At 41.2% G+C, this 20,104-nt stretch overlaps 1 protein-coding gene, 1 non-coding gene and 1 pseudogene across 2 annotated transcripts in view; 2 read left to right on the plus strand and 1 right to left on the minus strand.

Moving 5' to 3' along the window:
* FOXO1 (forkhead box O1) overlaps nt 1–20,104 on the plus strand; it is a 98,447-nt gene that overhangs the window by 45,168 nt on the left and 33,175 nt on the right. The gene's annotated exons all lie outside the window — the stretch shown is intronic.
* TRNAR-UCG (transfer RNA arginine (anticodon UCG)) lies at nt 15,857–15,941 on the plus strand. Its single transcript has one exon. It is a non-coding gene; the product is annotated as a tRNA-Arg (tRNA).
* LOC128776656 (U6 spliceosomal RNA) lies at nt 19,986–20,084 on the minus strand (annotated as a pseudogene).

The following is a 20,104-nucleotide window of genomic DNA, read 5'->3' on the forward strand; positions in this document are numbered from 1 at the left end:
TTTATTATTTCAGGTCTGACTCACAGTGAACCTGCTGACACTGGGATGTTTTAAAATCATAATCACAAGGAACAGGTTAGGGCAGAAACTTGGACGCTGGGCCTAGGATTACCTGCTTATTACAATGTTTTACAACTTGGATGCTTTAGGTTTTCTGGCACAATGTCCTAAACCTCACACACTAAACACCCCCTTGTTGTACAATTATTGCTTGCTGGTTTTAGATGGTGCCAAATAGACAGATGTCTCATCATAATTACCATTTTTTAATTTCACTGTTACACACACACACACACACACACACACACACACAGGTTATCTCCTTTCCCTTCCCCCAGTGTACTGTCTCCCTCCCCATTTGGGATGTCTTCTGTTTAGGAGGACTGGAGAGAGAGAGGGATGTGGCACATGGGTGCAACACATTACAAAGAGCCGGTTATAGCCGGTAGAGTTATTGTATGGGAATAGATATGCTTCTTCTGGCTGTTTGTTTTTTAATGTTTATTTATTTTCTTGAGAGACAGAGACAGTGTGAGCGGGAGAAGGGACAGAGAGAGGGAGACACAGAATCTGAAGCAGGCTCCAGGCTCTGAGCTGTCAGCACAGAGCCCAATGTAGGGCTTGAACCCACAAACGGTGAGATCATGACCTGAGCCAAAGTCGAACGCTTAACTGACTGAGCCACCCAGGCTCTAGTTGTGCTTCTTTATCAGTGTATTAAAATAACAGGCTCTTCTGGTGAGTCACTGTAATTTTGAGGTACTCACTGGAAATAAATATTTTGAATTTTTGATAGCAACTCTGATGTGAAGATCTCAAATTTCCAGTCGTGTCAAAGTCACAGGTACTTGCTAATACTGCGTTCCATTGCCTATTTTCATAATTGCAAGAAATGCTAGATTTCAATGAGAGGTTAGTAAAAATAAAAATGCATGTTATTTGTTGCCCACCACTTTACTAAATCCCTTGAATTCTGCTCCATGCTAAGAACTTTGGCTTTGAGGGATTTTTTTTTTCCGCTGAAGAATATCTTTCGATGTCAGTTTGAATATATGCAAATACAGTCTTCCTTGAAGACAATGCTATTCTACTGGTCTTGGTTCAAAAACGAGGAGTAACGTTTCACTTTGTTTTCCTGGCCAAATTCTAATGAGCTGTGTGTAGTCCAAAATGGACAAATGAGTAGCCTTCATTTTTTAAAGATTACCACCTCGTTTGACAGAAAAAAATAGATGCCTTCAAACCTGTGTATTTCGCGCTGTTGCGGAAACGGACTCGCAGGTACACGAACTCTGTAATTCTATACACACTCCAGGCGTATGATACTGTATATACTGCTACATGAACTTGGAAGTTACATCCTTTCGAGAGGAAGTATGTCACTTTGTAGACAGGAGAATAAAGAAAGGAAACACGTTGACTTTGTCGTGACAAGCAGAAGGAGATCTGTGGTAGGTTCCTGCTTTGGTATTCCATCCTCCAGATGACTCTGCTGCATAGTGTGTTCTGTTGGTCCAGACGTGATTTTATTTCAAGTCTACTCAGCTTCCAAAGTTACAAATGAGGACTATAATTAATTAAGCTGTAGCGGTTTTAACAACATTGAGCTATGTGCTGGAATAAGAGATGGCGAACTTGAAGGATGTTTACATTGGGTCTTATTGTTTAATGTTATCCTGATTTGGAGGCCCTTTAAAAATACCAGAAATTGGTTTATTTTAACTTTAATTCTAGTTAAGGATTTTAAAGCAGCGTTTTAAAAGTCTTTGGTACCTGCACTGAAAGATAGATGCACTCCTTCCCACCTATCTTTAGGATCCATCATAGGAGCTGAGAATTATTTTCAATAAATTAGCTGTGATCATGACAAATCTCACTGCTTTGAAGGGGGGAGAAGGCTTTTTGTGAGGTGATACTGACAGGATACGGTTTTCTCCCACTTATATAATACCTACCTTAAGAATCAGTAAAACATTTGGAGATGACACTGTAATTTGGAGACCTTTTCTTTTCTGAAGGTAATTCAAATAAAAGATGGCCCTGAGGAATTAGTAAAATGGAAATAAAAAAAAGAATAAAGTAATTGCTACTTTAACAGCAAGCTGATACTCTAAGGGGATACAGCAGTGACAGGTTACCAGAAGTATGGGTTTTGACTTGAAGGATAAGATAGTGTACATCAGTCATCTCTTGCTGCATAACAAACAACAAAATAACAACAAAACATCCCGGTGGCTCACACTGGCTCACACCTCGCAAGCATTTATTTCTTGCCCGTTGCCTGGGGCAGCTCACTCCGTTTCTCACTTTGAGGCCCAGACTGGAAGGTCAGTGACTCTCTGGGCTAAGTTCTCCTCATGATGCTGTCAGATGCTCAGGAGGGGGGAGCCTTACTACGCAAGCTCGTTTCAAGCCTCTGCCAGTGCCAGAGTCCCTAGCATACCATTGACCAAAAACAAATCATATGACTAAGCCTGAAATCAGGGAGGAGGAAAGGGCACTTCATCCAGCAAGAGGCCATAGAAATAACCGCATGGGAACAATTGGGACCAACAATTCAATTTACCACAAATGCTAAAAACGTTAGCAGCTGAAGGAAGCATTTGGTTATGAGATTATATGGTGCTACCTTGTTGTCTTTGGCTTTTGTCATTTCCCATGCTCCAAGAAATACCAGTTCGGGTTTGCGTGTGACTGTGGACTGAATTTAACACGTCACGGAGGGCATGTTCCTATCAGGTAAGGGGTGAGCAGAGATTTAGGAGATTTGGATTCTAAATCTGGTTTAGCTCTTTCCTTGTTGAAGGACCCTAGGCAGTTCATATAATTTGTCTCTGCCTTGGGCCCTTGTTCTGTAAAATGAAAATATTGGGCTATTCTGTCTCTGTAGTTCCTTCTACTAGGATTTAGATTTCATTCCCTGTCTATATGTGCAGGTTTCATTTATTGACACCTTCAGTCCACTTTCTGTGGCCATGTATTGGAAGGGTGTAAGACTTTAGGAAATGCTCAGGAGCAACAGAAATGACTGTAGACGCCAAAGGAGGTTAAGTAGTGGACAGGTTACACTGAATGTATGGGGACTGATTATTTGTGTGTCCTCGGCTAAGTAGAATGGAGTAGTGACTGCTGAGTGCTGTGTTTGTAGTTCCAGAATCTTCCAGCAGGATCTGAGTTCCCTGAGAGCAGAGACCGTGCTTTACTTTATCCTTCATACATAGTGCCAAGTACAGTGCCTGACATGCAGCGGAGCCCATTTGGAATGAATGCAAGCTGTAAAAAGCTTCAAATGGGAAATTCATGCAAGTATTGCTTGAAAGTCTGGGAGAAAAATGTGGGTCTTCTGGAGCTCCTCTTCAGCGCCTAGTTGTTGCCTCTGGGGATCTGGAATGTTACAGTAGTCCGAGGGTTGCAGCACTGATGTAGACGCCATCCACTCTTTGACTCCCTGCTGTGTCTGCAGCACTCCGTTAGGTACTCAGGGTGTAGGAGAAGGAAACAACTGCTGTGCTGCAGTTTTCCAGTTGTTGCAGAGTTTCGCAAACGTGTGCCTCTTTCTGTAACAGAAAGACAAGACCCGTGGGAGAGACATGGTGGGAGGCAACAGTGACCTCTGGTCAGGAGCAGATTTGAGGGGTTTATGGAGAGCCTCTGGGAAGCGTGAAATGACCCAATATGTTTTGGTAGCCCACGTACAAAGTCAGAAGGGTGAGACAAAGCTGTAGAGAGGCAGGCAGGGTCAGGTTTGAGAGCCTGGCCTGAACTTGATCTTTACCTGGTGGCATCTATATGTTGATCTTTACTTTTCTTCCATCCTGGAAAAAGGAAGCCAAAAAGGGGTTTTCCGCAGGGTCGAGGATGTGATCAGAGGTGCTTTTTTGAAAAGTGGGGAACAGGAATGGCAGCAGGGAAGCTGGATGGTGGGGATGAAGGGCTCCCAGATGACAGTATGGCTTGGGAAGAATGGAGGGACAGGGGGACACCTGGCGAGTAGTCTAGCATGAACATCCACTTCTGTAGCCTTCCTCAGCCTCTCCCTGTTGGTGCCTTGCCCTTCCAAAAAAACCCAGAAAGCATCATGTGTAGCCACCTAAAACCCCTTTTTCATAAGCTGACAGAAGCTGGTGCACTGCTTCTGAAATATTGCTAGTCTTTGAAGCAGTTTGTTTTAGGTTAGAGAGCTTCAGGTGACAGGATGGGTGTGGTGTAGTCTCGGTGTTGAAGGATGTTATAACCTCACTTGGGTAAATCGTCAACTTGGTGTGTCGGAAACCACCTTGGTCACTAAAATAATGGATGTTCTTTTGATCTTCAGTTTTTACGTTTGCTTTATCTTGCCATCAGACATTTAGAAAAATGGCTTTTGCACTATTTTGATTAAGTAGAACATGCCTTTCAGTAAATTCCACTGTATTACTGTGTCAGAATATCTTTTCTATTATTCCGGATTTGTTGGTATTTTCACAATTCGCTCATGCACGTCTTCTAGCTTATTAGGTTCATACTTAATTAGCTTTAAACCTGTCAACTGATGTTAAGAGGCATCTCCTCGTGGTTGGTGTTGGCAGTATAACTGGTACAATTTGGGGTATCCTGTTACACATCAGTTGCTTGTATTTGCTAGCCCTGCACCTTCACTAGTCACCAGTGGTGGTGTTCTTTCCCTTTGTGCAGTCAGTGATGACACAGCCTCTTCTTGAAGTGGCTAACAACTGGTCAGGGCTTCTAGAGCTACTGATCCGTAAGTATGGTGGGCACGTGACTGGAGAGAACTGGGAAAGGGAATGTCATGGGGTTTCAGGGACTGGAAAGGTCATGCTGGGTCAGAAGCACCAGGAAGAATACTGCCCGCGCTCTTAAATGGGTGCTAAAGTGTGGGTAGAATTTCAACAGGCTAGGGCAGTTGTTGGGCTGGGCAGGGAGGAAATTCAGGGTGGTGGGAGCACCTGTGACTGGAGGGTGCTTGTGGGAGAGGGTGGGCTGGTAAGGGGATCGAGAAGGACAGTGTAGTGGGAGTTGGTTTACTAGAGGTAATGCTGGAAAAGGGGGGGGGGGCATGTCCTCATCCATCATTTATATTTAAGAGTAGGGTGCTGTTGGGCAGGGGAGTTTTCATATGTGTATCGGTGACAATAATACTGTTAAAGTTTTAAGCACCAACTGTGACGCTTTGGACTTAAAATTGTAATGGAGCATCTGTAAACACATTGGAATTACCCTCAAAATATCCCGGAAATCATCCACTTATTCCATGATCAGGGAATAAAATAGGATTAAACAGTGGATTTTAAGAGTTTTATTGTTGCTGTACTTCTGCAGACATGTACTAGTAACTGACTCTTACTATTTTTTTTTCTACAGTGTGTGGTTTTGCAGGCTAAAAGTGGGGACTGGATTACAGTTGATCAAAGTGTGTATGTGTGTATTAATCATTTTGGAAAATTTAAGTTACTGATTTTGTCAATCTGAAAGCATGCTTAAAAGGACTTTAACATAACAGCATAGTTAGTTTTCTTAGGATTGCCTTTGCTTTTGCTGTTACAAACTTCAAGGTTAAAAAAAATGTTAAATCACATATATATATATATATATATATATATCACACACATATATATATATATATATATATATCAGATATATGTATATCAGATATGTGTATCTATATATAGATATATATATATGTAAATGATAAAGAATATCACTACCCAGTATTATTTATTTGATTTTCAGTAAATCACAAAATAGTGTACCAGTTTGTAAATTCTGGAAACAAATAATTCAGGTTTCTATGGCATTTAACAAATATGATTATTCATAGCAAAATTTGCATTCCTGTAGCAGTTTAAGAGGAAAGCAGTTCTGTCAAAGAGGAACCAGTTGGATTTCAGAAAGGAATTAACATATAGCTGTTTAACTCTCCATAATATTAAATAAGTATACTTTTGGTTTCTGTCTGGGGGGGGAAATAATATTTTAACCTAGTGGTTTGTGGTTTATTCTTCCGCATAGAACTGCATTTAGGGATGACAGTAATATTTACAAATATGTGAGCAAATGCAGAGCTGTCTGGTTTAGAACTGTATTGCCTGTTAATGACATTTTCAAAGAGAGCTTCCCGCAGGGAAAGGCTCGTGATGATTAAATAGCATCACCTTTCAGTCATCTGCAGTATAGGTTACATGTCTGCCCTTTTGGTGATGCTGGTGGCTTGGTGTCCTTGACTAGGACCAGTCTGACACTAGGCTGAAAATGTCCAAATCAATTCTAATGTAGGAGTGTAGATCACATAGGAAGATAAACATGCTAAGAGAACCACATACAGAAAATACTGTGTATTCCAAAGCTTAGGAGAATTAAAAATTATCTGGCATCAGGTAATTATGAGATAATTGGGAGTTACATGCAGTCATATGTGCACATTAACTAGCATGTACATACAGGCACATATATATATATAATACCACCATTCAGATTTTCCAGAAGATGGACTTGTAGGAACAAGTAATGACATTCAATTCTTACACATTTAAAGTGTTAATGTAAGTGCTTCTTGGGTGGCAAGTTGTGTGTGTGTGTGTGTGTGTGTGTGTGTGTGTTTTAATTGAAGTTGAAACAATTCAGCCTAATTCTGTCATATTAAACATAAACATTAAAAAAAAAAAATCTTTACCCTTGCCTAGCACAAAAGCCTCAGGGGACGTCCTTGTGGCAACACCAGCATCAACACCAGCATGGAGACTGTTGCAGCTCCCCAGTTGACCTTCAGTTTCCCAACACACATTAACCCACGCTCTCCTAAAGCCCCTTACTGGTTGACTGTGGCATTCTGACTGCTTGAGCTAGCCTCTGGTGCCTGGAGTTAGTTGTCTTTTTCTTGGAACTTGGTTTGCAGTTGTACTTGTTTTCCCAATTAATTAACTAACAAATGAACCCATTAAATATGGATGAAATACTTGTTTTTAGGAAAATGAAGTTGAACGTTTTGGGAATACTTAGATTGCTGATAAATTAGGTGCGCTCAGACCCTATAAAAGATTAGGAGGAGACCATGGAGAATTCTGTAGTTGGATTGCTGTGCTATGGGAAGATTCCTTCTTCACTGTAAAGAAATGGCAAATGTAAATACTTGGTGACAATGCAAAGTAGATTTATAAGAACGACTGGAAATCCAGCCAGAGGAGGACATCTCACAGGTTTTTCTTTTATCTCAAGCACATTTACATTTATATTTTTAAGGTAAAAATTTAAATCCTATATATCATTTTAAAGAAATTCTGTACTTTATCTTGCTTTTTTCTTTTTAATGTTTGTTTATTTTGAGATAGAGAGCGAGTGGGGAAAGGGCAGAGAGAGAGGTGAGAGAGAATCCCAGTCAGGCTCCATGAAGTCAGTGCAGAGCCTGGGACGGGGGCTCCATCTCACAAACCCTTAGATCATGACCTGAGCCGAAACCAAGAGTCGGACGTTCAGCTGACTGAGCTACCCAGCACCCCTCACTTGCCATTTTTCTTTTTCCTTTCCTTTCCTTTCCTTTCCTTTCCTTTCCTTTCCTTTCCTTTCCTTTCCTTTCCTTTCCTTTCCTTTCTTTTTTTTCTTTTTTCTTTTCTTTTCCTCTTTCTTTCTTTCTTTCTTTCTTTCTTTCTTTCTTTCTTTCTTTCTTTCTTTCTTCTTTCTTTCTTCTAAATTGACCAACTAGGGTTTTGATCTGGTTTGGATTCAACTGGATAACAAACATGTTTTGACCTTACAGTCAGTGTTATTAAGAACATCAGCTACCACAAAAAGCCACATCTAACCTACTTGATTTGTGATACATCTTGTTTCTCCTGATCACCTTGTATTGAAATGGTAGGTAGAAGTAAAATGGGAATAAAAAGCATAGGTATAGTAAGAAGTTGAAAGAGGCTTGGAAGATTGTTGCCAGGGCCTTCCATTAAAATGGCTGAGGAAATGGCCCTAACAGTGGTGTAGCTGTTGAGTGACTAAGACAGTGAGAGGCTGACTTCAGTGTGTGTTGTGGGTGTTGTGTTCACATTTATCCCTTATTCATCTCACACAAATTTGCCTCTAGATTGGGACCTTGAACTCTGTACTGATTTTATGGTAGTGTGAGTTTCATGCAGAAAATTGTGCTTATCAAGTCAGTGAGCTTCATAGTATGTTTTTGTTTTGTTTCGTATTTAGGACCATCTTTTAGATGCATCAGCTAAAATGGATATATTGTCAATATCTGGCAACAAACCCTGGAAAAGCCTTAAAATGTTTGGCAGTTAGTGGTCAAACATGGTTGTTAGGGGACTTTGTAAATCATGCCTGCTAGATAGAATGCATTGTATTGGGATGAAATTAAAAGACCAGTTTTTTTTTTTTAATTCTAAATGATTTACTTTTATTTATTTTTTAAAGTAAGCTCTAGGCCCAGTGTAGGGCTTGAACTCACACCCCCAAGATCAAGAGTCTCATGCTCTACCCACTGAGCCAGCCAGGCGCCCCTCTAAGTGTTTTTGTGTAGAAAAAATCATGAGCATTAAAAAACTGTATTAACCATTAAAGATAAATTATCTCCCCAATGGCGTTTGAAATAATCTTTTATATTGCTTACGTGAATCTCATTCTCTTTTACATTAAACATGTACATTGATTATGCATCTTCCCGTGTTCTTCTCATTCAATCCCTAAAGGATCTGTATTAATGAGTTTTAGGCTTTGAACTTAAAAAAATTTTTCTTGTTCTCAAAAGTGAGACTGGGGAGAAAAAGGGTTTTTCGTATTTCCTTTGAGAGCTTTTATTTATCTCCTATACGTATCTCTGTCATTTGAAAATTTCTCAAGTGTATAGCAGGCCTGATTTTTTACAGATGACGAGTTTAAATGCCAGAGAATAGATTTCACTATTCCTTGGTTCACTTCCTGGTTCCGTCACTCACATTCACCTTCAGAAAGTTAGGGAGGGGAAGCATAAGCAACAGCTAAGGTGTAGGTAGGTTATTAAATCTATAGCTAGTTTACCCAAAAAAAAGGTCAAAAATTTAATTTGTTCCTATGGTGATGGAACTGAAAGTAAATTAAAAAGAAAACCAGAATGCTTGTCTTTTACTAAAGTTTACATGAATTTTTCTGTGTGTGATTTCAACCAATGCCTCTTGGCTTTGGAGGTTTTGTATATATAATTTCATGATTAACAACGTATGTACTTCCATAGAGTTCCAGTTACCTTTTTTTTTATTTTTCTTTTTTGAAGATTTTATTTTGGGATTCCTGGGTGGCTCAATCTGTTGAGCATCTGACTCTTGATTTCGGCTCAGGTCATAATTTCACAGTTCTTGAGCCTGCATTGCAGAGCCTGCTTGGGACTTTTCTCTCTATTCCTCTTCTCTGTGCTCCTCCCTCGCTGTCACATGCATATTCATTCATTCATCCATTCATTCATTCTCTCTCTCTCTCTCTCCCCCCCTCTCCCCCCCAATAAATAAATAAATAAGTAAATAAATAAATAAACAAACTTAAAAAATATTTTAAGTAATTTCTGTACCCCGTGTGAATCTCTAACTCATGATCCCTAGATAAGGAGTTGTATGCTCCATCAATTGAACCAGCAAGGAGGGCCACCTTATTTTTCAACCATAATTCTTTTTTATTTTAGTTTTAATGTGTATTTATTTTTGAGAGAAAGAGCAGGAGAGGAGCAGAGAGAGAGGGAGACACAGAATCCGAAGCAGGCTCCAGGCTCTGAGCTGTCACCACAGAGCCCAATGCAGGGCTTGAACTCATGAGCCGCGAGATCATGACCTGAGCTGAAGTCGGATGCTCAACCAACTGAGTCACCCAGGTGCCCCTAACCACAATTCTTACGATTCTTTTTCTTTATTACACATAATAGGTCTGAACTGAGGATCTTTGGTGATATATCTATTTCAAAGTATTTATCAAATCAAGATGTTAATGATAAAAACGTGCTTGTACAAAGACATGCTTTTAGTTATTGCTGTATCTTTTTCAAAAGAACAGCAAAGCGTGAATGACATCTTGTAAAACATGTGCCAAAAAGTGCCAGTCTGACAAAAAAGGCATTTAACCATTGAGAATTTTAATACGAATTTCGAAATGATGTTATAGGGAAGTGTTCGTGTTTAATGTGTTAGGCAGTTCAGAAGATTTTGTTCATGTTTCTTGGAGACTTGATGAGAACAAATTTGGCTTTAAATTTGTATTTATAATTTAAAAAATATGGTTAAAATTTGAAAAATAGGGCAGTGGGCTATATAACTTTAGTGAAACATACAAGTGTTTTAGTAGTGCTTCCATTTTTTTTATATGCATTATCTTTTAAAGATCACTGCTTAATATTATGTATAACACTTGCCAACTTGCTTTTGATTAATAGAGTAAGTTCATTCAGAGAATAATATAAAATATCATTGGCAGCATAACTGGAAGTGTCTTGAGCAGATAAAAATTAGCTTCAGGTTGGGACACCTGGAGGGCTCAGTCGGTTGAGCGTCCAACTTCAGGTCACTATCTTGTGGTTTATGAGTTTGAGCCCCGCGTCGGGCTCTGTGCTGACAGCTCAGAGCCTGGAGCCTGCTGCGGATTCTGTGTCCCCCTCTTTCTCCACCCACCCCTACTCGTGCTTGGTCTCTCTGTCTTTCAAAAATGAATAAACATAAAAAAAATTTGTTTTTAATTAGCTTCAAGTCAAAAGCTAAATTCCTCTTTTCATATTATATCTCCTGTCATCATTTAGAGAAAAGAAGCATGCCTCATCTTAGGGGTTCTTATTTAATATCTCCCACAGGCGGGGCTTTAGCAAACCAGTTTATCATTTGTCATTTGGTAGAAGTTGTAGTCTGGTAAAGGGGGAGGGAGACAAATGCAGCGAAGGCAAACAGGAGGCGGATTGAGTTATAATCTGTGCCTGTGGGATAATTTTAGGCACAGACTGGACGTGGCTCGGGCTCATGTTTTCAGACCTCGTTCCTGTGCAGGCATTGATCTAGGATTTTCTCTCTTTTCAGCTTTTATTTGTAGTGGATTTCTTTAGGCAGGACCACTGTTGATTGGTTGCTAATCATCTATAATCTGTGATGATTAGGAAGTCTAAATTAAGTATTGGATCTGTTAGATCTGATTTGGACAGAAATTTGAATGCCCGGTTTCTTGGATTGCCTTTTAATCATCATTGGTGATATGCAAATTGAGTTAGAGTCTTGAATAAGAAAAGTACCTCAGGAGTAAATGAGACAGTTCGGCAGCTCCATTAACTCTTTCTGAATACTAGGTTGGTATTTAGTCTACCCAAACAATAATTTACTAAGTTTAGCATACCCAGACAGTAATTTGCAAAGTAATACCTTGAAGATGCTAGAAAGAGTTAATGAAGCTTCTGAAGTACCTTGTGTTTTCTTGGAGAACCTGTGTCAGCATTTCTAGTGGTTGTACTGGAGAAAAAGTGTCCTTAAATCGAATGCTGATTGCAGGAATTGTTGCTAAATTTATGCTCCCATTTTTTGGTTTTTATCCCACTCCTGTCCTATCCCTGGCCCTTTTTTTTGCAAGACTCCTTTTTCTTATTCTTTTTTTTTTTTTTTTTAATTTTTTTTTTTTTTTTAACGTTTATTTATTTTTGAGACAGAGAGAGACAGAGCATGAATGGGGGAGGGTCAGAGAGAGGGAGACACAGAATCCGAAACAGGCTCCAGGCTCCGAGCTGTCAGCACAGAGCCCGACGCGGGGCTTGAACTCACGGACCGTGAGATCATGACCTGAGCCGAAGTCGGCCGCTCAACCGACTGAGCCACCCAGGCGCTCCTCCTTTTTCTTATTCTGAGTGAGTGTTCCCCAGGGTTCATTTACTCCTGTACCTCAGGCTGTTTTGTGATGGTCTCTCTTCTCACTGGATTTAGCCCGGTGCCTTGACAACACGTGGTTTCTGGAGACCACTTGGTTCTTGCTGTCTTGTTCTTCACCTCCCATAATCTCCTGTATCTACCTCTCCACATCTTTCTCCCCAACTTTTAGTCTAATTTGCAACCAGCTGGTGACCAGACCAACTCATCTTCCTCCCTAAAACCAGCTCCCCCCACTGCTTCATTATGTTTTGAATAGCACTTTCTGCCACTCTTTCAAGAGTGTGATTTTGGAGCCATGGAAACTCCTCCCATCAACTCCAGCCTCCTTGGTGGAGCATCTGGATGAAACTCCCTTGGGGTCTCACCTCTCTTCCCTGTGGTGCCTACTGTCTTATCTCTGGGCCTCTACACTGGGCTTGCTGCGTCCAGTGTCCTTCTTCCTCACTCTGCTCTGGACAGGCTACTATGTCAGATCCCTTGACATGTTACTCGAATTAGAGCATTTATCTCAAACACCTTCAGACGGTCTGTACTGGCATTCCAGGCCATTCACCATCTGAAAGGCCCATCTTTCTAGCTTCCTTTCCTGCGGACTCCTGTACCAGCGCGCCTTCCGTGCTGTAAGATACTCTCCTCCCCCCTGGAGTTGTTTTACTGTTCTCCACACCCAGCAGGGCATGCCTTTTTCTCTGTGCACGCTGATCCTTCTGGGACTATTCAGTGGAAGAAGCCAGGCCCGAAAAGGTACGTTCTGCACAATTCCCTTTGTATGAGTTCCAGTAAACAAGCAAAAGTAGTGTATGAGCTAGAAGTCATAATAGTGCTTACCTGTGGGGAAGGGGCGGCCGACTAGGTGGGGCGTGAGAGGGCCACCCACTACTAGGGTGCTGGAAATGATTTGGGTGGTTGTGGCATGGGGATACACAAATGTAAAAATTCATAGAGCTGTACACCGCAGATTCCAGCGCTTGGCTCTATGTAAATCAAGCATCAGTAAAACATAGACTAAAACAGTGTGCACCGTCTAAGGCTGTGATAGGTTTAAATTCGATAATGAGTTTAAAATGCTGCGCATAGAGACTGCTGTGTGGGGAAAAATCCCCATGCCGCAGTAGGACAGAGTTCTTTTTCTCCTGAATTGTGTAGCAGATATTCCTCAACAAAACTAATTTTGCAAATAATTTGACCTTGAAGACCATTTTTTGTATTACATTCTTCACTTGAATCTTTATTGCCACATTTATTGCTCGGTTGATATTGTTGGTTTAATGTGGATACCTGTTTCTATTTTTGTTTAGTGTACATTTTTGATCATCAGTAGTAATAGTGGCAGGTGTGGTGTTTTGTGGAACGCTTGTAATAGTTTTAATGTTTCCCCTCACCCAAAATGTTGCATACATCAAAAGAAGGATTTTGAGTTTATTTTAAAAGTATTTTACACAAGCTTAAGTTTGGAGTTATTCCCCTGGTTACCAGGGAAGCATCCATAAATGGGACTTAGGGGAAGTCTGGCCTGTTCTGGGGAAGACTTTCTTGGCAGGGCTGTTAAAATGGGCTTAAATGATTTTTAAATAATAAATGTTTTGCAAGATGGTGGTTAGCAAACTTTAATGTGTGCATGAATCACCTCTGTACAAATGTGGGTTCTGACTCATTAGGTCTGGGGGGGAAGCCTGAGGTCCCTGCATTTGTAACCAGCTCTCAGGTGCTGCTGCTGGTCCCTGACACGCTTTGAGTAGCCCAGAATTAGTGACATTACAAAGGGCAAAGCAAGAATAACTTAGCTTATAAAAACCACCCCACCAATTTGGGTGGATAGTGACCCTGTGAGCCATGTTTGTGTGAATATAACTGAAAGAACTCATTCAAGAAAGTACTAAGTCTTCTTTTAAAGTTTTAGTATTACGTGATTTTTTTTCTCCCCACGTTAGTGGGCCAGACTGGTTGATTTCATTAATTTGTTTTTGTTCCCTCTTGAAAATAACATTGTATCAGTTGAAATGGTCATGAATCCAATCAGAATTTTTAGGGAAAGAAATTTAAAAATAACTTGGAATCATTTGTGACTGCCCCTCCTAAAAAATAAAGAAAACAGAAAAACTAAACTAAATACCACTGGCCAGGCACAGCCCTTCCCCATTTGTCACCATGTTCCGTGAACAATACTTGACAGAATAACCACCGCTGTGCCGAATGCCATGTGAAGAGCCAATTTCACTGCTTCATGTTCTCCCGCTTGCTGTGGGTAGATTTCCATTCCCCTTCTCTGAACTGGGACCTCTTTTATTCCGTTGTTCCCTCTTGCTTGTCATATTCTTGACTCGGCAGAGGATGATTTTATACTCTGTCAGACTTTAACATCTGTCAGGCTATGATTTGAAACTGAGGAAAATCCAAGTTACAAATTGAAGAGGAGATCCAGCCCTTTGATGTTGGGAAAGCAGTGCTGTCTGGGGACTTGTCCCCAGAGCAGTGCCCGCCAGCCCGCCACTAGCCTGCCTGCTGTCACAGGGTGACAGGAAGAATGTGGCTCTGCCTGCTGGCTTCTGGGCACATTCCTTTCTGTTTGGGACCAGAGTAAGTACCAGATATACACATTATTGAATCACTTAATGAAGATTTTGTAGCACATCTCTAATTCTGTTGAAAAGGCCGTTTCAGCCCCAGAAGGGTGTATGGGGGCAGGGAGGGAGGAGAGGAAGAGAGAGGAGCTTTTACATTCGTGAACGGGGTCCTCTGTGACCCTCAGGATGCATGGGAGTACTCCAAGGCCGGCTGTTTCTTTTCAGCCCTGAATTGGCAAGGGGACCGATGCAAGCTCAAGGGAAGGTTCTTAATAGGGCAGGACCGTTTACCAAGGGGAGAATGCAGCGGTTCGGCTTCAACCTTGACTCAGTGTTGCCATTCAGACACAGGAGATCTTGTTTAAGCTATGATTGAGGGCCTTCAGACTGTGGGCTGTGGTTTACAGACCCTGATATCTTAGAGGGGCGCAGCTCACACTGGTAAGAATGGGCTCCAGTGGTCTCTGTCAGAATTGTGTGTAATTGAATTATGTGGATGGTTCCAATAACAAAAATACCTTCACCTCCCTATCACCTTCTTATTGGGGAGATCTCTGCCTTCGAAAATCAGAGAACATACAGAAAGGTTGGGTGGCCAGGAACATGTCTTTTCTCTCAAACTCTGAGACTTTATCTGTATTGATAATAAGAATAGTGGTCCTAAATACTAAACACAGTTATTGTTGGATTGATTGAGATAATATATATGGAAAGACTATGGACTCAAAAGTATTAATCACATACTTATTTGTAAAATAATGGTCCTCCAGGGTTTTGCTTTGAGTAAATGGTCCTCCCCATGTGTTCAGGACTAAGCAGAAAAAGGGCAGTCCGTTCCTGCTTACACTGTACTGGGGGAGATATGGAGTGCTTTGGGATGCTGTGCTATTTTTTTTTTTTTTTTAACAGAATGAGGGTGACCAGAAAGACAGGGAAGGATTGATGGTGCGATGGCACTGGGGACAGTGAAAAGAATGGTTGTGCGTCTTGTAGACTTTCTTTCCTGAATACCATAATGCTTAGATGATTACAAAGAAATCAAGAATTATCAGCAATGTTTAAAAAGTGGGTGTGACTTCTATGTGTTGCTGGCTTGGAATGTAAGCTGGCTGAGAACAGAGCCTACCCAGTGATGTGTGTATTTAGTACAGGGCAAACTGGGATTGGTTGGGTCAGTTGGAGAAGGTGGTCCTGATGGTAACAGTGATAACCCTACCCTTGAATCTCACTGGGCCAGCCACTGAGCTGCTCCACGCTCAAAGTACGTGACCTTACTGGAACTTTGGGTAACTATTGTCCTCATTTTATGGCGGAGGAAACAGAAAGCTTAAGTAATTTGCCCAAGGTCGTATAACGAGTAACTGGCTGAGATTTGAGTCGAGATCTCCAAAGAAGGCCACATTGCTTCATAAGGCTAGTTTTTAAAATTTTTTTCCTCAGGGCGCCTGGGTGGCTCAGTCGGTTGAGCATCTGACTTCGGCTCAGGTCATGATCTCATGGTTCGTGGGTTCGAGCCCCACGTCGGGCTTTGTGCTGACAGCTTTGAGCCTGGAGCCTGCTTCTGATTCTGTGTCTCCCTCTCTCTCTGCCCCTGCCCTGCTCACGCTCTGTCTCTCTGTGTCTCTTGAAAAGAAATAAATGTAAAATTTTATTCCTCATATGAGGAATAGCCCACAAAGACTTTAAGATAGTCTTCCAAAGGCTTACATTTTCACTGAGGCTCACCAGACTATGGAAAGAAATTACCACTAATGGCATACCTGGATTAGAGCAACCCTGCTCCTTGTCTTGGCCTGGGCTTTCTGGTGAGGTGTCAGAACAAAAGCCTCAGGACTCCTGGAAAACAGTATAGTGACCATTTGAGAGCACATGGGGGTTAATTTCCTTTCCATGTAAGGAAAGATGAGCTTTCATGCAAATGAACACTTGGTCCATTTGGCCACTCGAGAGGACTTAAATCAGGTTCCATAACTATCAACTTTACTGTCCCTTTGTTGCAGGACAAAACACACAGACGGTGTTATTCCCCCCTGAGCCCAGAGCAAATTATGTTGTGTTAAATAATCACAATGCTTTTATACTTAATTGGACTTAAACTCCCTCCCCCGCCCACCTCCAAACTATGTAGACATTTCATGGAGTCTGTCAATCACCAGAAGGAAAAAGACTCAACGTGTCACTGTTGTGTGGCTAGCAGACCAAGTTGTGAAATAAACATACCTTGAAATGTGACTTTCATACCTCATGTTTTTTATGGCCTTGCTCCTTAAAGTATGGTCCATGGATTGGGCTGAAGGCATCAGCCTCACCAGGGAGCCTGTCAGAATCTCAGTCTTGATGCCAGGTATACTGATTCAGAACCTGCATTTGGACAAGATGCCAGGTGATTCCTGTGCGCGTTCAAGTATCAAGTATTTATGGTACTCGACCCCCTCCAAGTTAATGATTAGGCTTCTTTCTTCTCTACAAAGTCCATTTCAGGGATCAAATCTATTTTAGACCTGGGCCCTAAAGAACAGCTGTCTCAGGTTTAGCTGTTTAGCATCAAGGGGCATTTTGCCATTTGTAGCCAAGTCTGACTTACTTATTAAACCTCTTCATCTGTCTCAATTTTTCTCTGTACTATGTATACCATTTGTGATGCAAAGCTAGTATGGTGTTCCTTTATTTGGGGAGAGGAGTTAATCTTGGCCTTTTGAGTGTAGAAATCTCAACCAGATTACAAACATGACGATCTCCTGTAGGTCCCATTGAAGATAGAAGCCCATTAAGCAGTTGTATTATCCACGTATCTTCCTCCAGTTGCACAACTACTTCTTCCTCCAGCTTGTGCTCTTTCTTAGAGGGGAGGGTGAGGCATGCAAAAAGTTGCTATGTGAGCGCGTGTACAGAGGTGCTCTACCTCTTCGGTTATTGTCTATGCCTCCTGCCCTCTCAGCAGGCAACCGGGGCCTGATTCTTGTCACTTACTGGCTTTGTTATCACGGCCTCCGTTTTCTTCACCCCAAAATGAAGGTGTTGGATTCGTACAGTCTGGAGAAACTCACCAACCCATTTTTACCCTCTGCAGCCAGCTCAGCTCTTTATGACCCGTGGTCATTTCTGCCCGTGTTTCTGACACCTCTCCTTTCTACCCTTTTCTTCCTTCTCCACCCTTGCTGCCCTGGCCTTCCCCTGGGCTCCTCCTGCCCTCACTCACCTCCTTAAACTCCAGAATAGCATAGAGCATAGAAGTGATCAGTGTGTGGTTTTTGTGCACTGTCAAGGAGGGAGATTCCATGTTCAAGGGCTCAGAGTTGAACTTGGGAATTTATGTGAATTTATAGTATCTCCGCTTGATTACACAGTTCTCTTGGGAGTGCTTCAAGCAGAAGTAGCCCTTCATGAATTTTGTTTTGTTTTGTTTTGTTTTGTTTTGTTTTAGGGAGGAGGGCTCTCCTGTTTTTAGGGAGGCGGGCCCACTAAGTCCTTTTCAAATTCAGAGAAAGTAGGGTATCTTGGATCATTTTAGTATTAACTGTGGGTTTTTGTCAGGCCAGCCCTGTCTAAGGGGACCTCATTAGGCAGCGCTCTATAATGATGACAGAGCAGCTTAAAATGTCTAACTAAATGTAAACGATCTCAGAGCCAGTAGTTGAGTTTCACTTGAAAGCCAATGAAACATCTAATTAAGGAGCAAAGGAGGATGTCAGAAGGATCCAAAGTCCTGAATTTTTGTTATATTGCGGTGGATTTTACTGGAGGATTCTTTATAAACAATAAAAAAAACTTGGTTTTCCCCTTTTCTTTACCTGTGGAATAAATAGAACCAGCTCATAGGTTGGAATGTCCGGTAGATTGTATTACATATTACCAGGGTTCAAATTTGAACTTGAAATATTTTTAAGCAAACTATACAATGGTAAAAGCTTTTCTCCACTACATGTATAATTATCTTGCTAAGCTTTTTTAAGCCCTACGTAAGGAGAAAACAGAAACATCGTGGAATGATTGTAAACTGGTGCCTATGACCCTGGAAGTGAACTGTTTTCTAATTACTGTATTACATGTGTCACTTAAGGTTCTATACTCCTCCTCCTTGGAATCTTAGATTTTAAATAGTACTATTCAAAATGCTGCCTTCTGTTCTTGAGGCATAGTTGATACTTTAGCAGCATTCAGTTTTGTATACATAATTGTTGTATAGGCTGTGAAATTATTACTTATTAAATTAGTAATATCACAAGCTATGTACCTTTTAATTGTGTTTAATAATGTGAGACCCAGAAATGCTCCCTCTGTTCTCCTTTAATATTTCGTGGCAGGACAGTAGGGATGCACCATCATTGTTAAGCAGTAGGTAATAAAAGGGACTGGAAAACGGGGATTGGGGTTATTGAAAGTGTAAAACAAGAGAGAATAGCTTGTAGATTCTTTCTGGTGATTAAAAGTTTGGTTTTCCTGGCTGTGCTAAGTACTGCAGAAAGATGAACCAGGGTGAGAGTGTCAGTCCTTCAGTAGCTCACATCCAAGGCAGGGCTCACCTGATGTTAGAGTTCTAGTCGCTGAATTGGAGCTCTTCAGAAAATGTTCCTGAGGCATGTAGAAATCAGGGCATCCTTCTGTCAGCCTTTCTTCTGCCTTGCTTTCAGTGCCATTCAAAAAGAGAGCGTTCTTTGTTCTGGATCTTTGAAATATGGATTGATCTGTTGCTTTTCAAAATTTAAGGTAACTGCCTCCAAGGTACTGTAGGCCTGATTCACAAAGCAGATTGCAGGCAGGAAGGAACGTTCGCTGTATCCTGAGTTTTGATAAGTTGTTTTTTTTTTTTAAATGGAGGACCAGGTACACAGGTTCTCAAATTAATTTGTCTGGAGTTGAGTCCTCTGAGAGCTGTTGGAGGAGGAGGTGAGAATAGCATGAGGTTTAAATGAGACAGGCGTTGCACATTATGGTGCCTCCAGCTTCGAAGAGTAAGACATACATAGTGTTGTTGGATGAAGATGTCCATTTGTGAACATTCAGCAAGCCTAATGATTTATTTCATTTAATATACTTGGAAAGCTTTAACTTCTTTGTTGACCTGTAGCCACCAACAATTTGGAATCGTCTTCCCTATAGAGTTACATGTTTTCCCTGGGATATAATACATAGCCAGCAGCTAGTGGGGACGGTATGAGAAATAAGAGAGAGATTGATTAACTCCATTTCACCCTCATATGCACAGCCTCATGGCTATGTGTGTGCACATATGCGTGTGTGTGTTAGCCCTGTTTTTTTTTTTTTTTAACTATATGACCATTTATGTGCAGCCTGTTTTTTGTTCATAACTGTATGACCATTTATGTGCAGTTCCAGAATAGTGGAAATAAGTTATGGCGAATAAAAATCATAGTAGAGGCTGCCATTGTTGGGGGAAGGAGGGGTTGGCAGAATGCTAGATCAATCGGAAAAGAACACAGGGAAATTTCAGGGGTGATGGAAATGTCCTCTTCTGGATCGGACTGGTGGTTCCATGAGTGTATGCAACAGCCAGACTCAACTGTCTCTTAAGATCTGTGCATTTAATTTACTATAAATTGTACCCCCCCTCCAAAACGTGAAATGCTTCATAAATTTGTCATCTTTGCACAGGGATCATGTTAATCTCTGTATCAGTCCAATATTAGTATATGAAGCACATTACAGCTTCTCTTGTTAGTTACAATTTTA

This window comes from Panthera pardus, unplaced genomic scaffold (genome assembly GCF_024362965.1).
Source record: "Panthera pardus isolate Hobbes unplaced genomic scaffold, ASM2436296v1 HiC_scaffold_1, whole genome shotgun sequence".
Classification (NCBI taxonomy): Eukaryota; Metazoa; Chordata; class Mammalia; order Carnivora; family Felidae; genus Panthera; species Panthera pardus.